Here is a 16950-nt window from a genome sequence, read left to right as displayed (position 1 = left end):
TTCTGGGTCGTGCTGGAGTAGTGCTGTCTAGACGTGCCGTACCTGCAAAATGCGTATTGTGCTCTAATTTTAGGAAATGAACTGTTTCGACATCTAAAATAAGGAACAGAGAAACAAACATGTGATATAGCTGTATTTAAACTGGAATGCACGTTTTATCTCGTGCTTTTTTTTACCATTTCATTTCCAAACAAGTATGTTTCCTGTGCATAAATATTAATATTTGCAGATAAAGTTACATATTGAGCTTTTATAGTTTTTTTTACGAAATACACGCTGGCATGCAAGGTTGTGAAAAGTGTAATTAATACTTCCTGGTCACCCAGTTTTGTTTCTAAAATGGCAAATGTGGAGCCAGATGTTGAAGAAAAGTATGTGCTGGAGTGTCGCATAAAATGCATTGGCTGCCCCGCCCCTTGCTTCATGTCAGACTGCGCAGTCAATGGGGAAAGTAGTAGTAGAAGTACTGGTGAATAATAATAATAATAATAAGTAGAAGAAGAAGAAGAATTATCAGTAATAGTAGTATTTGAGTTACCAATATTTTATGTAACAGGTTAGTGTAACTAATATGTATTTTCAAGTGGACCACCTATCACAATCTTCCTCTAAAAAGAGCAGCTTTATGTCAACTGAGTGTTAAGATTGATTTTCTGACATCTATTCCTGTTATTTATTCCACTTATTGCCTTTCTGTTATGCTTTCTGTCCCATTGGCAATAATGTGAGCATTTAAAGATAACAGTATGACATTGGATTATACAAGCTTACTGCACTGTGGTTCTCAGTGTGTGATACTCAGCGATAAACTTTTTTTTTTAGTTAGGATGGTTACCTACTCTTTTCACTAGGGTCACTCGTATTATGTTGTTTTCATGTTTTTCCATCAATCTGACAGATCATCCTAATTTAAATTACTATGTTAATTTACTGGGAGCAAGCGATTTACCATAAACTAAGTTTTGCCCATGATTTGTTCTTTGTATTTCATTTTAAATTTGAAAAACCCAAGCAATAAATTATAAAAAAAGTGGATATAATATTATGTTTAGAGAACAAATGGGTCAGAGACATTGTGATTATCATGCGTTGTAATGAAAAAAGTATTGCAGATACCAAAGGTAGTGTGGTGCAGTAATTAAAAAGTAAGAAGAACATTTAAAACAATCTAAATCTAAAATATATATGCAGTTATCTTTGGTGGCAAAATTTAAATTATAGCATTTTGTTGAAAAACAGGTTAATTTCAACTGCACCTAACATTGCTTTCTTTTCATTATTTTTTGTTTGTTTCTTGTATACAATTATCATAAATCAATTTATTCTTGTAGCAACAGTACATGTGAAATTATTGTATACATCCATTCTTTCATGAGTAAAAGTGTTGTACAGTTGTGCATATACACTCACCTAAAGGATTATTAGGAACACCATACTAATACTGTGTTTGACCCCCTTTCGCCTTCAGAACTGCCTTAATTCTACGTGGCATTGATTCAACAAGGTGCTGAAAGCATTCTTTAGAAATGTTGGCCCATATTGATAGGATAGCATCTTGCAGTTGATGGAGATTTGTGGGATGCACATCCAGGGCACGAAGCTCCCGTTCCACCACATCCCAAAGATGCTCTATTGGGTTGAGATCTGGTGACTGTGCGGGCCAGTTTAGTACAGTGAACTCATTGTCATGTTCAAGAAACCAATTTGAAATGATTCGACCTTTGTGACATGGTGCATTATCCTGCTGGAAGTAGCCATCAGAGGATGGGTACATGGTGGTCATAAAGGGATGGACATGGTCAGAAACAATGCTCAGGTAGGCCGTGGCATTTAAACGATGCCCAATTGGCACTAAGGGGCCTAAAGTGTGCCAAGAAAACATCCCCCACACCATTACACCACCACCACCAGCCTGCACAGTGCTAACAAGGCATGATGGATCCATGTTCTCATTCTGTTTACGCCAAATTCTGACTCTACCATCTGAATGTCTCAGCAGAAATCGAGACTCATCAGACCAGGCAACATTTTTCCAGTATTCAACTGTCCAATTTTGGTGAGCTTGTGCAAATTGTAGCCTCTTTTTCCTATTTGTAGTGGAGATGAGTGGTACCCGGTGGGGTCTTCTGCTGTTGTAGCCCATCCGCCTCAAGGTTGTACGTGTTGTGGCTTCACAAATGCTTTGCTGCATACCTCGGTTGTAACGAGTGGTTATTTCAGTCAAAGTTGCTCTTCTATCAGCTTGAATCAGTCGGCCCATTCTCCTCTGACCTCTAGCATCAACAAGGCATTTTCGCCCACAGGACTGCCGCATACTGGATGTTTTTCCCTTTTCACACCATTCTTTGTAAACCCTAGAAATGGTTGTGCGTGAAAATCCCAGTAACTGAGCAGATTGTGAAATACTCAGACCGGCCCGTCTGGCACCAACAACCATGCCACGCTCAAAATTGCTTAAATCACCTTTCTTTCCCATTCAGACATTCAGTTTGGAGTTCAGGAGATTGTCTTGACTAGGACCACACCCCAAAATGCATTGAAGCAACTGCCATGTGATTGGTTGGTTAGATAATTGCATTAATGAGAAATTGAACAGGTGTTCCTAATAATCCTTTAGGTGAGTGTATATACATGTTGCTCTTTTAGATTAAGGACAATATTTTTTAGAATTTAAAAAGAGCGAGATTTTCCATAATATACAATTTCGGTGATAAATTACTGTCATTTTAGCATTTATTCTATAATTGACTGATGCATTTTTTTTGCATTATTTACAGTACATATGTTCCCTCAACATGACTGTCAGCACATTGTCACACTTTTGCTTTAGTTTTTTTTTTTTAGTTTTTTTTTAAGACCAAAATACTGTATTAATGAGGGTGAGCAATACTGTATGCAGAATTAAATCAAAGTATTTTATGCAGCATTTAAGTTCTGTATCATTATATATCATCTTCAAATGATATGATTACTGCTATAGAATGCATTGGAGTTTTTTTCCTCAAATTCTTTGCATAATAGAAAAACTCTGAAGTAATGAGGTTGACATGTATGACATTTGCTATAAAGGGCAAGCAGGTTATTAACAGACAGACATGTGACACCATATTATGTGCTTGTTATATCATCTACTGGTTTGTTTATTCTCTCCCAATTTCATTCATACTGGACCCAAAGCCACATGACCCTAGCTAATACAATCACGCATTGTGCCAGCATGTGCCATTGTTCAGTATACATTGCCAACTGCTGTTTGGTGGCAATTACCTGGGACAGCACAATGGTGCAAAATAAAGGTCTCTAATAGGTCATCGCTGACAATACCTGAACACAGAAAAATGAAGAACCCACTAAAATGCAAAGCAACTCTGAATGACTGTTGCAAAATCTAAATTATTGCAACATTTTCTTTTGTTGTGGCTGTTGATGAGGTGGGGTTGACTAGAATAGGTTGTAGGAAAACACTTTTTTTTAGAAACAGCGACACTTCATAGAAAGTGACTGTCAAAGGTTTACACACCCTTTATCATAACTCAGTTCAATCATCTGTAATCTTTACCATTTTATGTAGGTGTTCAACAAACTCTGTTTCAATAGAGTAGTAGGCCTCACCAACTAAAACAAAATCACAATTGTCATCTAGCATTTATATTTAGAATATTGTTAATTTCAATAATGCATACAGTAATTGCAATTATTTCATATATTCAGAATTGTCAAACTAATATATCATTCTACATTAAATACATAAACACACACTAAACTACAAAACAGATAAACAAACAGGTGAGCATTGTTGATCAGAACATTTTCTGTTTTCTGTATTCAAAATATAAGACGTTGGAATATATATTCTGAATACTCTGTTTACATGCTTCAGAATTCTTGATATTCCACATTTACATGTCAAAAGGAATATTCCAGTTAAATTAGCATGTGGAGCTTGCCTCCCACTGCAAACCTAAAGTGTGTTTCAAGTTCACCTGTCATTTTGCTGAGAGCAGGTGTTCTTGTAACCTAATATTTAACAATAGACAAACTTGTTTATTTAGATTTTTCAGAAATGGAATTTAATATTTTTGGATACTTGTGGGTATGCATTAATGCAAACTCTTTTAAAAAGTGGAATATATTGTATATTTGTAATATTCTGTATTCCGACTCTGCCATTATTAGTGGCCATGTAAATGTAGTGTATGTTGCAAAAAGTATGTTTGCAAATTTTTCTTAGTAAAACACTGAACTCCTTATGCTTTTAAGTTTTAGGAAAACAAAACACTGCTATACATTGGGAATCAATTTGTGAAGCAGATGGTAAGACTTGAAAAGTTCCCATTGTCCCTTCCTGCTGACTAGCTGTTTTCTATAGGGTTTTGTGTTCAAAAGTAATCATCAGTGGAGGATTCAAGGCTTTAAAATTGTATGATACACTTTAAAACATAAAACAGAGTACAGCAGTCTGTCAGTGTTATCTTACGTTTTAACTATACATAGTGAGATTTCTACACCATTCCACTTCAAAATAAAATAAAACAATGTTACATGTCACTATTAATGTTACATTTTTCAAGGATATTGTTTTGTTATGGTTGTTTTAAAAGTTATAACCATCACAATATTTGGTGGAAAAATCTATGAGGATCTATGGATCTATCTATGGGGTCAATATCTGCTGAAGTTCCAGTTCTTTAAATTATGTAGCCTTGTGTTTTAGAATTGTTCGTTTAGCCATCTGCTAAGAAAGGCTGCATGTAATTGATATCTTAACGAAGAGATGCAGTTTGGAGTTTGTTTGTTTCTAATCACATGCAGTTTGGAGTTTCTAATTCACAGATTTTCATACACCAATTAAAGGAAATTACTTTGATACTGATGTATGATGCCCCCTCAGGGAATGTATCCCCTTTTAACACATCAAACATGCCTTTTAGAAGAAGCAGGACACTGTTTCAATCAGTGGAACTATTATTGTACATTATTTGGATATGATCCCCTCTACCAACTATGATACACGGCCAATTACCTCAATATATTATTCACAACATATTATTATTATTATATCACATTACACCCCCCCCACACACACACAAAATAGCTACTTTATACATTTTACTCTCTCTGTCTGTCTCTCTTCTCAGTTTCAGTTTCTATCAGTTGATAAGATGTTCTAGGAAATACTCTCCTCAGATAAGCAATGCAAAGTGTATCCTTAAAAGTGATCAATGGAAATGTGCATTTGTGCTTTTACGTGTTAATGGTCAGGTCTATCCCTCTGATGTGTTGGCTGAGAGTGTGTTTATATTCAGTGGGGATGATTTGTTTGAAATCATCGAAGTAGGTGAAAACAGGCTGCAGTTGAGGGGGTTAAGCATAACAATGCCCTTTTCCTAATTCCAGCTGTGAGGGCTATACTTTCAATACTACCAATGCATCTTCCCTTTTCTCAGAACAATCTGAATATATCCTCGTCTAGTTTCATTATAGCCATGTAGGGATTGTTCTTTATGTCATGTCTCAAATTTTGGAAAGAATTTGACTTAAATGTTTATGCATTTTCTGACCATTTATATTGCTTTTCTTTCACATTTTTAATTCTTAGTCTTTTATCATTGCTTTTGGTAGTGGTTTAAGTGAGGAAGAGTTAGGGTTGAAAGGTATTATAGGATAACTGCAAGTATTGAACTACAATGAGTATTTTAAAAGTAATGGAGTGGTGACTGCAACACTGACTGGTGCTATCCCACTCCGCAGACTAATGTAATGGGAAACCAGGAAGAAATCAGGGCCTCAAACTGAACTTCTGGAGGAGGCCCCTAAAACTTAATTCCTGTTGCTCCAGCTCTTTCAGTTTCACTTTCAGGTAGATCGCATTTCCTTTAAACATTGTTTGCCCTTCTTAGAAATTACATCATGCAATGCTTCAGCAAATACTTTAAAATAAATATTTTCCTTTCCTCCATGGTGATCCAATCTGTTATGTCAAATATTATGTCTTTCCTTAAGCATTAATACAGTCATTCACACGATCAGTCAGACAACACTGAATGTAGTGCACCACCATCTGATTTTTAATACAGGACAAAACAAATGTTTTCTTCTCCACCATGGCGATTAATTCTGGTAGGTAATATGACATTAGTTTGGCTGAAATTAGCAGCAGTGTTACAAAATACACTACAGTGATTGGTAGGAGTTCAGAAAGTCAAAGCATACTTTCATTTCTCAGGTTGTTTTTGATTTCAATTTTCCCTGCCTTGTTACATTGCTGTAATGTTACTATTCTCTTCCAAAAGTAAAATTGAACCAAACTGACAATATAATTATGCCAACACTGGAAAAAAACCTAGGTGGACGAAAAGAAAAGGTCTCAGCAGTCTGATCCACACATATCATGTTGAGAAAGATGTATAACAATTTAAATGACAACCTTGGTCATCAGTTTTTTAAAACCCAAAGCTGAGACAATGGGCCGGATTAAATCAAAACTTTGACCCACCCACTAATAGAAAACTACAGAATTGTACTTAGTTGCGGCTTAATTTTTAGAAAGATGATACTTTCTTCTAATCATAAATGTAACCACTATGATGAACAGGTTTGTAGTTTGCTATTAGCGGGTGGGTCAAAGTTTTGATTTAATCTGGCCCAAGGTATCACGACAGGCAAGCCCAGTGTGTTGTAATCTCTTTTGAGTTCCTTGAAGGAGATCACATGGAAAAGAACATTACTTTTGCATGTTCATGAGTAATTCAGAGTTTCCGAAATAGTCTTATCTGAATACTTTGTGTTAAGCAGTTTGTAGACCAATTTCATTAAGTGTTAATACAATTACCTTTCTCATTGATTGTATGATATATATTTTCATTGGCCATTTAACTTAGATCTGTATTTTATAGTAATAATACCAAACTGATTGAAAAAAAAACAAATAGACAAAAATAAAGTTGAATACAAACAAACCAACCAAAATGAATCAGTGATAAGGTCAAATAATATAGCATATACTTGCCACACAACTTCTAAAAGCTTAGGTCCTGCATACCTTACATTGGCTGTGCCATTTTGGAAATCATTTGGAGCACAGTTGGGAATGCAATATTTGGGACACAAATCTTTTCCAGAAAGTAACAACACATTTAAATACATTATAGAAAAATTGAAAATATGTAACAAAAATGCATTTCTGTCATAAGATTAGGTATGGGGAAATAATAAAAAAAAAGTATTGGGAAGCATATATTCTGTATGTACTGAACTTGCTACACCAGTTACTGCATATATATCCCATGAGGGCAGGAACAAACAGGGCACTGGGACATTCAACATCCTAAGCATAATTACTACCTACAGCATTGTTTCCTCAGCCCCTATTTCTACATAGTTCTAATTCTCTTATTTTTACAAGCTGGGTCTTGTTGAAGTTATTTAACACCCTCTCAATATGACAATATTAGGCACTATTGCACAAAGTATGAATCATGTCTGATTTACCATGGCACCTTGTACACTGGCAGGGTTGTTGTGCCATCTTAAGACAAGTTGAATGTTGATCCTATTAAAAGGTTCGGCATTACCATAAACTGTGGCAATTGTTGTGTAAAAACACCTAGCAACCACATTTTAGAAATATCATTGAAACCTGTTCCTTCAGGTCTTTCAAGTAGCTCCTGTGGTTTAAAAATATGCAATATTTATTTGACAGAACTCTTTTATAATGGCATTAGACTTTTAAGCCACTAAATACTAAAAATAAGTCTTAATCGTAATGCAGGATCTTATTAAACTCCCAAGACAGACCTGCCCTCCAAGCTCAGACAGTCTTTGTGATTTGTCATTGCTTAACCAAAACTTAGGTCTCATTTTCATTACAACACATTTCTCAAATAATTTTTCAACAGTAAATTAACCTGTAGCCATAAGACACCTGGGGGGACTGATTAAATTGTACAATTCCCTGATTAGGGAACAAGTACTGTTTCCAATTTTACAGTTCAAATACAGTTCTCTCAGGAAAGGTGTATTTACTTCTACAAATTAGAAATAATAATACTAATAAAACTTTATTGACCATTCAATAGTAACATAAAATGGAAATTTGTTTTTGGCTTACATTGTGGCAGAATAACACACATATCTCATTAATCATTCATCAAAATATTCCTATGAGAACAAAACAGTATGTGAAGGAAAATACCATAGTCATGTCCCGAACAATGATGTTGTGAGTCATATACGGACCTTCCATTCACAATGCAGAGTTCGGCCGTCACATGAGAAAGCAGAGTTAATTGTTAATAATTGAATCTCCTATGCCCAGCTGATTTCAGACAGTTAGCCCATCCATGCGAAAGTAATTTACTTGTCAGAATATTTGTATTAATAGGAGACAGAGAGCTTCACACCATCTTTCTACATCACAGGTTTAAAAATAGACTATTTAAGAGATGTGTCTGAATGACACAAGACTGGGATGCTTAATGATTCAGGTTCAGATTCTGTACACTATAGGACACAGCCTCATGAAGAAGTTCAAGTCAAAGTTTACACAGAAAAAGAGAAATTCAATCCTCATGTGGAGTTCAGAAATTGTATATGCTTAACAATGCATTAAAAAGAGAATTGGAAAAGGTGTTTTTCATAATTGAATATACTGACTAAAATACCAAACTTTTCATTGCAGAAATTTCAGACATGTAGAGGCAGCTCAGACAACTCTTAACAAATGCAACATGTTGATAGCTGAGACCCATTCTGTTCAGTGGAAAATTTCAGAAAGTAACACATAGAATGATAAAACGTTTGGCTGAGAGACAGTAATCTGATAACTGCTTGTGTGTTGATGCAAGTATATTAAAAATATAAATCAAAATCAATTGTGCAATCAATTTGGTCGTGTTTATCATAACATTAACTTTTGTTACAAGCAGTCTGAATGCTGCGGTGTCTTGATAGACCGCTCTGTGTGTGATGCTGTTGAACACATTTTAAATTGCTCAAAGATTTTCTACAAATGTGATGCATTTTTAGTGTTTCACACAGTGTGACATTACCCATGTGTTTATTTTGATTTTGTAGTACACCCAAGAGATCAATTTATCATGCGACCAAAAGTTTTTTGAACACTTGTCAGTCATTGCTATTATAACAAAACAGAGTTATTATAACAAAAAAACAAGACAGAGAGAGGAGAGTTATTTTGTAGTTTAATATAACTGAAGTGGGCAAGTGAGTTTTTGATTTTTTAATGATCTTTTACGAGATTGAATACAAGAACTGTAATAACTATTTTACATTAAAGCCTAGAGATTCCATAAGATATTGGGGGGGAAAAAACAATTAAAGACAATGTTACTGGATTACAAAGTAGGATTCATTATATATAATTTAATTATCAATGGAAGGAATCAATACATAAATAGACAAATTATTTTATGGGATTCAGAAATGCAAGATTTAGGCCTATTGATAAATAAGGTCACAGCTATATCCTGTAAGTGTGACAGAAAGGAAAGTTTTCTTGACTTCTGAAAAAGAGGAACTTCAGGACTGGGTGTCTGGGGGTGGGGTGGTGATTAGGTTTGATAGGCTAGAAGTTACATGAGGAACCAGAGTACAGGAGAAGTGCTGCAAAGTGTTTTTAGCTTCCTATTTTGAATCTCTTGTTGACAAACAAGAGAAATGGTGCTGCATCATGCAGGCAAATATAGAACTTCAAAGCCAAAATTAAAACTGGCATTCAGAAAATAAAAATGACAACCACATCTATATTGTCCAATGAGTACTGGAGATAATTAGATAATACATAGTATTATCTTAATAAGAAAATGGAATTTGATTTAAAAATTGCATGCTATGTATGCTGTAGATCTTGTCTGAATGGTATGCACAAACTAGTCATATAGGATGGAATGCTGCTATTGGAAATATCAAATTAGTTTTGCTTTCATACCTTACTGAAGCTTAAATCCCACTCAGACCTGACTGTGAGCAGTCCCAAGAGACAGAGAGAGTCAGAGGGATGGGGTGTTCAACTAAGTTCAGGTTGCCCTTTTCATGGAGAGCAAAATGCATTCCATGTCCCTTACAACAAGATTTTTAACAATCTGAGCTGGCTGCCTATAAGTGAATTTAAAATCAGAAAACAATTCAAACCATAAAAGAATTTAAGTTTATCTGAAGCTGGAATTGTTCAGCCTTAGGTTCCAAAACAGTTAATGTCAAGCACAGAAACAAGCTGCCAGTTTTCCCATGACAGTGGACTTAAAATATGTTTAATGTAATTACAGTAGAAATATCAGTAAAACTGAAAGCCACAGAAGGAGACTTGTATGATTATTTGAAAAACAGGGTCACATGACATACAGTAATTAGATGCCACTGAAGTGATTCTCCACAATCGAGGTATTCATTGGAAAGAAGCCCCCTGAGAGTTGCAAGATGTATAAAAAATGAAATGTGCCTCGAGTTACCAAAAATAAGCAGACAGCATTTCTTATTTCCACAGTTTTGAATCAGTGATTATACAAATAATACATCTATTACATTGAAGTACATTGAATAAAAATTGTCAGCTATAGATGTATTTACTAAGCATGGGCTGTAGCTTCTTTTAGAGAGTAAACAAAAATACAAAATATAAATAAAAATATATAAAACATTGCAGAGTACAAAGATCATTCAAATTGTAGAAGTATGTGTTTGCACTGGGAAGTCATTAAGTACACTCACCTAAAGGATTATTAGGAACACCTGTTCAATTTCTCATTAATGCAATTATCTAACCAACCAATCACATGGCAGTTGCTTCAATGCATTTAGGGGTGTGGTCCTGGTCAAGACAATCTCCTGAACTCCAAACTGAATGTCTGAATGGGAAAGAAAGGTGATTTAAGCAATTTTGAGCGTGGCATGGTTGTTGGTGCCAGACGGGCCGGTCTGAGTATTTCACAATCTGCTCAGTTACTGGGATTTTCACGCACAACCATTTCTAGGGTTTACAAAGAATGGTGTGAAAGGGAAAAACATCCAGTATGCGGCAGTCCTGTGGGCGAAAATGCCTTGTTGATGCTAGAGGTCAGAGGAGAATGGGCCGACTGATTCAAGCTGATAGAAGAGCAACTTTGACTGAAATAACCACTCGTTACAACCGAGGTATGCAGCAAAGCATTTGTGAAGCCACAACACGTACAACCTTGAGGCGGATCGGCTACAACAGCAGAAGACCCCACCGGGTACCACTCATCTCCACTACAAATAGGAAAAAGAGGCTACAATTTGCACAAGCTCACCAAAATTGGACAGTTGAAGACTGGAAAAATGTTGCCTGGTCTGATGAGTCTCGATTTCTGCTGAGACATTCAGATGGTAGAGTCAGAATTTGGCGTAAACAGAATGAGAACATGGATCCATCATGCCTTGTTAGCACTGTGCAGGCTGGTGGTGGTGGTGTAATGGTGTGGGGGATGTTTTCTTGGCACACTTTAGGCCCCTTAGTGCCAATTGGGCATCGTTTAAATGCCACGGCCTACCTGAGCATTGTTTCTGACCATGTCCATCCCTTTATGACCACCATGTACCCATCCTCTGATGGCTACTTCCAGCAGGATAATGCACCATGTCACAAGGGTCGAATCATTTCAAATTGGTTTCTTGAACATGACAATGAGTTCACTGTACTAAACTGGCCCCCACAGTTTTGGGATGTGGTGGAACGGGAGCTTCGTGCCCTGGATGTGCATCCCACAAATCTCCATCAACTGCAAGATGCTATCCTATCAATATGGGCCAACATTTCTAAAGAATGCTTTCAGCACCTTGTTGAATCAATGCCACGTAGAATTAAGGCAGTTCTGAAGGCGAAAGGGGGTCAAACACAGTATTAGTATGGTGTTCCTAATAATCCTTTAGGTGAGTGTATTCACATATGTATTTTGTTCTTGGTTAAAATCCCTCATATGTACAGCTCTGGAAAACATTAATAGACCACTGTTTTTCTGGTTTTACAATTTATAGGTATGTGTTTGGGTAAAATGAACATTTTTGTTTTATTCTATAACCTACTGACAACATTTATCCAAAATTCCAAAAATGAATGGAATGGAATGGCTGCCATAAATGTAGAGATGCTGATTTAAAAAAAATTGCAGTGATCTCTTACTTTTTCCAGAGCTGTATATGAAACGTAGAATTCCAGCAACTACATGAAGCCAAACATTTATGTTCTAAATATCTGTGTTTCTCAGTAGAATTAGGCAAAAGTTCATTTTGCAAAGGGAGGGACTTGTCACACTTTCAAAATAGTTTGCCAACACATATATTTGGGTTTGCTCTTAGCTAATGTCTCTGGATTCTTGAACAATCTCACTGGGTTTATGTTCTCAATCTAGTGGATAACAAATTAATACCTAAGGCATGTGCTTAACTAGGACATAATCAGATTATAACCTGACAAATATTTGCAACAATCTTCCTCGACTACTAGTTTATGGATAATTGATTAAAGACATTTCTTATGACTGAGTAGCACACTATAATAATTAATGTGCTGGAGCTCATAGGCTGCTGGACAGGAGTAGGTATTGCTTCAGATTAAAATAACATAGTTACATCCAAGTGGACAAATTGACTATTGTAGCTAGTATGGTCCACCGTTTTAGATATTTTATCGACAAGTTTTAAATAGGGAGTGTGCATAAATCTCTATGATCAGGTAACCCAAATAATGGAATGACTGAATACACCAGCGCTGAGCGATATCTACCTTTCCATGTAGGTGCCAGATGCCGCTGCCCGGTTTAGGAGAAGGACTTGTTGCCACATCTGTAAGGTGTTGCCACAATGCTGTAGGTAGCCTTTGAGCAGCAAGTTTACCCAGACTTCTTATGCCTTTTGGATGTGATGGCTTATTTCACATGATTTGCTTTTAAGTCCACATTGCAATTCTTATTTTTTGTGGTATAGAGGTGCATTTCAATCTATGAATCCAGAAAGGTTGTCTGATGGTGACTGACTCAGCAAATAAATCAAATTAAACATTTATTTAAGTTCAGTGTCTTTGTATAAGTCATGAGGGTCCACAATCACAAGGTAAAATCTTAAATTAAACTGTTAAAATGCACATATTTAGAGTGGAATGATATTTTCATTAACAGATCTACAAGAAACAATGTTATAAAAATATTTCCTTTGAGTTTACAGATTGGCCCCAAGCTGAGGAGAGCCTGTTAGGTTCAGTTCAGTCAGAGGAGAGTAGAGGAGCAGCACAGCAGCAGTCGTTGGGGTGTCAGCTGTGCAGGGTCTGCAGCCTGGAGCTCAGACTGAGGAGATCATCTCCAGGTTGGCCAGGTGCCTCATGGTGGACCTGCCATGTGGTCAGTTCCAGGGCTGCTCAATCTCTCCCCTGTGTGTCCAACTTCATCTCACTGGCGTTCAGCGCAGTGCCAATCATCACCTTCAGGGGGAGACAGAGAATCACAGCAGTCACTGCGCTCAGTTGAGTTTTTGGAAACGAACACTGTTCTGAGGGCAGGAGAACAGGGTGATTGGGTTATTTACTTCTTCTTGAAAGCGTGACATAGCACTAGTTTGGAATGATTAAAAACGGGGTAGAAAATACTGGAATTTGCAAATGTTATCCTAACAGGCAATCGGCTGTATTGTGGACTGCAGCCAGAGGTCTTCCATGGCCAGATTAAACTTTGTGAAAATAATTTGGAAAGCATTAGAATAAGATACAAGGACACATTAACATACAATCATACAGCATTATCATAGGCAATGTTGCTTATTTGGAAAATATGTGAATTTACATAAAAAAAATCTAATTTCTCCTCTGTACTCACTTTGATAATCTGTTACCAAAGACAGTCATTTGGACCATTCTGATGTATATGTAATTATTAATATTACTTTATTTAGCTAACATCTTTATCTAGGTTGACTTACAAGATAACAAGAAATGTCTCTGGGGGCTGATACACAGATCTGCTCTGATCCTGTTTTATACACACACACACACACACATGTGAGTGTATTGTACACAAGTGTATATGTATGTATGTACTACATACACGCCCACTCCAGGAATGAACTGAACCCTTAGTACTTTTTCTGTCTGGGGTGGGGGATTGTTTTCTCCTCAAGAAACTGAATCACACAGACACTTTATATTAATGACAAGGCATTTTTCATGGCGCTGAAGATTTAGTGACGGAGTACTCCTGGTGGCATTTCTTCTATGAACACTAGAGTCTACAGCTAGTCTATGCACACAGATTAAAATAGTTGTTGTCCTGTTTTTAAACAAACAAATACATAAATCAAAACTTCGGTAACACTATATACCATGAATGGTTTTGTTTTTTGGTGACACTTGGGGCACTAAAGAGTCAATTAAGCTTTTATATGGTCAATGTATTGAGGGAATGTTTACACGCTCTAGGATTCTCCATAGTGACAATAGCTTTGCACCAGTGAAGATCAGGGGTCGTGGCTGTTGAGGTGTTTTGAAAAGCAGCATTGAGCAGTTATATTTGGGTCTGTGTGGGTTTAAAACTCATCGAATGTGTTCTGTGACTGGTGAAGCTGATGCTAACAAAATTGAATGTATGGCTGTGAAATAAAAAGCCACGACACAGGGGACAATTTAGTCTTGAAATGGCCCTCCAGACAGTAAGCATTACAGTAAGCCATGGCCAGTGTGTACATGTACACACACATTTGCACTCCGTTAACAGGTGCACATCTGATATACTAAAGGAAAATAAACCAAATGTTTAGATTTCTATGAGTCCGTAAAACTGCAATGTACATACAATGTGCTTCATTTTGCAATAAAAGAAAACAACAGAAAACAAAGTCAGGAGTCAAAGTTAATACACAATTCATACAGGTCAAATTAATCACAATCCACACATTTCATTTGCTTCACATTTGTTAAAAAATGCCCATTAGGTATAGAATCACTAAATCTGTGTTTTGCATGCCCACAATGTACAGATCCCCCCGGAAACAGAAATGTGCAGATCCTTCCTGCCCTTCCAAACCTTCAGTACTACAAAATAACAAGTGTAATAAAACAGAATTAAGGCAATGCAAAGCTAAAACTCAGCCAAACTATAAAATAGGCTATGGTGCTTATATTTGTTAGAAACTGATGTTGAATTAGCTGTTGTTACCCTTGTTAATGTGCTGCTTCTGATTAAAAACAAAGACGTAAACATGAGTAAATCAGTATTTGGTGTGAATGTAATTTTCTGTTGTTTGACCATACACAGTGAACAGATCAAACCACTAGGGGGCAGACCAAGCTTTCGATATTGGTACAGTATTTTCTTCCTTCTAGTTCATGATTTTAATTAATTCTGATTTTGGTTTGTAACTCATTTTGTGTATAATGCTGATTAAATAACGTTTTATGGGGAAATAAAATGTTGTTTCTGCATAAATAACACCAGACAAGGTCTTTTAAAAATGCATCAGACTTTTAAGTAGCAATACTGATACATATCCTCTTTCAAATGTGAAACAACTTTCTTTCCCTTTTTTACTTCAAAAAGTGAATCACCTGAGAACATGGAAACAGAAAAGTCATACAAGATGCAAAGAGAAGAATGCTAAACTAAACGTTGTTCTTAAGCAAATGTTTAACAAGGCCTTACACCATTGTGAAAATACAATTCCATTCATGAAGGTAAATATGTGTAGTGGTCCTCAGTCCACACCTTATGTATGTGTGTATTTACCAAACTTTCAGGGCCGTTGTCAGTTTGAGTTCTCCCTCTGCCGTCCCCATGCATTTTAAAGCAGGTTTCAGTTAATTATATAACTGAACAAACATTAGGACCCATGCTTTCAGTAGAATCCCTGCAGGCCGTAGTTAGCTGTGCTTTTGGAGAGGGGTATACTTCAAGTACCAGTGAAAGTTTATATTATTATTATTTTTACTATTGTTTCTGTTGTTCTATCAGATCTTTTAGTTACATCATCCAATCATTTAACAAGTGATAGTAATTAAAACATATACTCAAGCAATTATAGTTTAATTAGTTTTCCAATTAAGTAATTTGGAGCTCAGCATGAACAATAATTGGCAGATACAAGGGTACTCCAGGACGAGTTCTGAAAACATAATCTCAGTCAGATATATAGATATATTATGCACACATTTCATAAATCATTTAGTTGGTTTTGACCCTACCCTGTGAGTCATCCCTGCCTGTAAAGTAGCATGTTGACCTGTTGGATCAGGTGTAGCAGACTACACAGCACGGCCCGCCCTTATTGTCACACTCAATCTGTATTGTATCGGACACAGCACTTGCCGAACTGCACTTTGTATTATCTAAGACTTCCTGCGTATATGACTGTGGTTTATTATACATTTGGGGTTATAAATCTCATACATACAGATCACAAATTTAGCAGGCAATTTTAAATGAACACAACATGCATGCAGCACCAAGTGTTAATAACTAAGAACTTGGCCAAAGGCAGCGCTCATGATAAAGGACTTTAATGTGGCTTGATGCACAGCACACGCTTTCTTCAAGCTTGTGGGAAATGATAGCTAGATGGAAATCCGCAAACCAGCACTGCTCGTCTTGAAGCTTAAATGACATGAAAGATAGTGACTAGATATTGGCATGGTCTCTTAATTACGTGCTTTGGTCACCCACAAGAGTCTTTCACCTATAACAGGTATGACTGCTTTTGCACAATAACTCAACCCCTTGAATGTAACACAACTTGAAAGTACAAAATGTAAATCTCTGAATTATAGGAAAATGAAACCATTACTCCTCAAAGTTGATAGTGAAAGTATGCAAGTAACACGTGTAAATACTATTCAAAGCACAGGACTGTGACATACCTCAGCTGTGAAACAGTGATACAAGGATAACCTTCTCTCCCGTCTCTTCCTTACTTGTCATTGCAGCCATACACAATTGA

Source organism: Amia ocellicauda, chromosome 13 (assembly GCF_036373705.1).
Source record: "Amia ocellicauda isolate fAmiCal2 chromosome 13, fAmiCal2.hap1, whole genome shotgun sequence".
Lineage (NCBI taxonomy): Eukaryota > Metazoa > Chordata > Actinopteri > Amiiformes > Amiidae > Amia > Amia ocellicauda.
Note: the sequence above shows the minus strand (reverse complement) of the source record.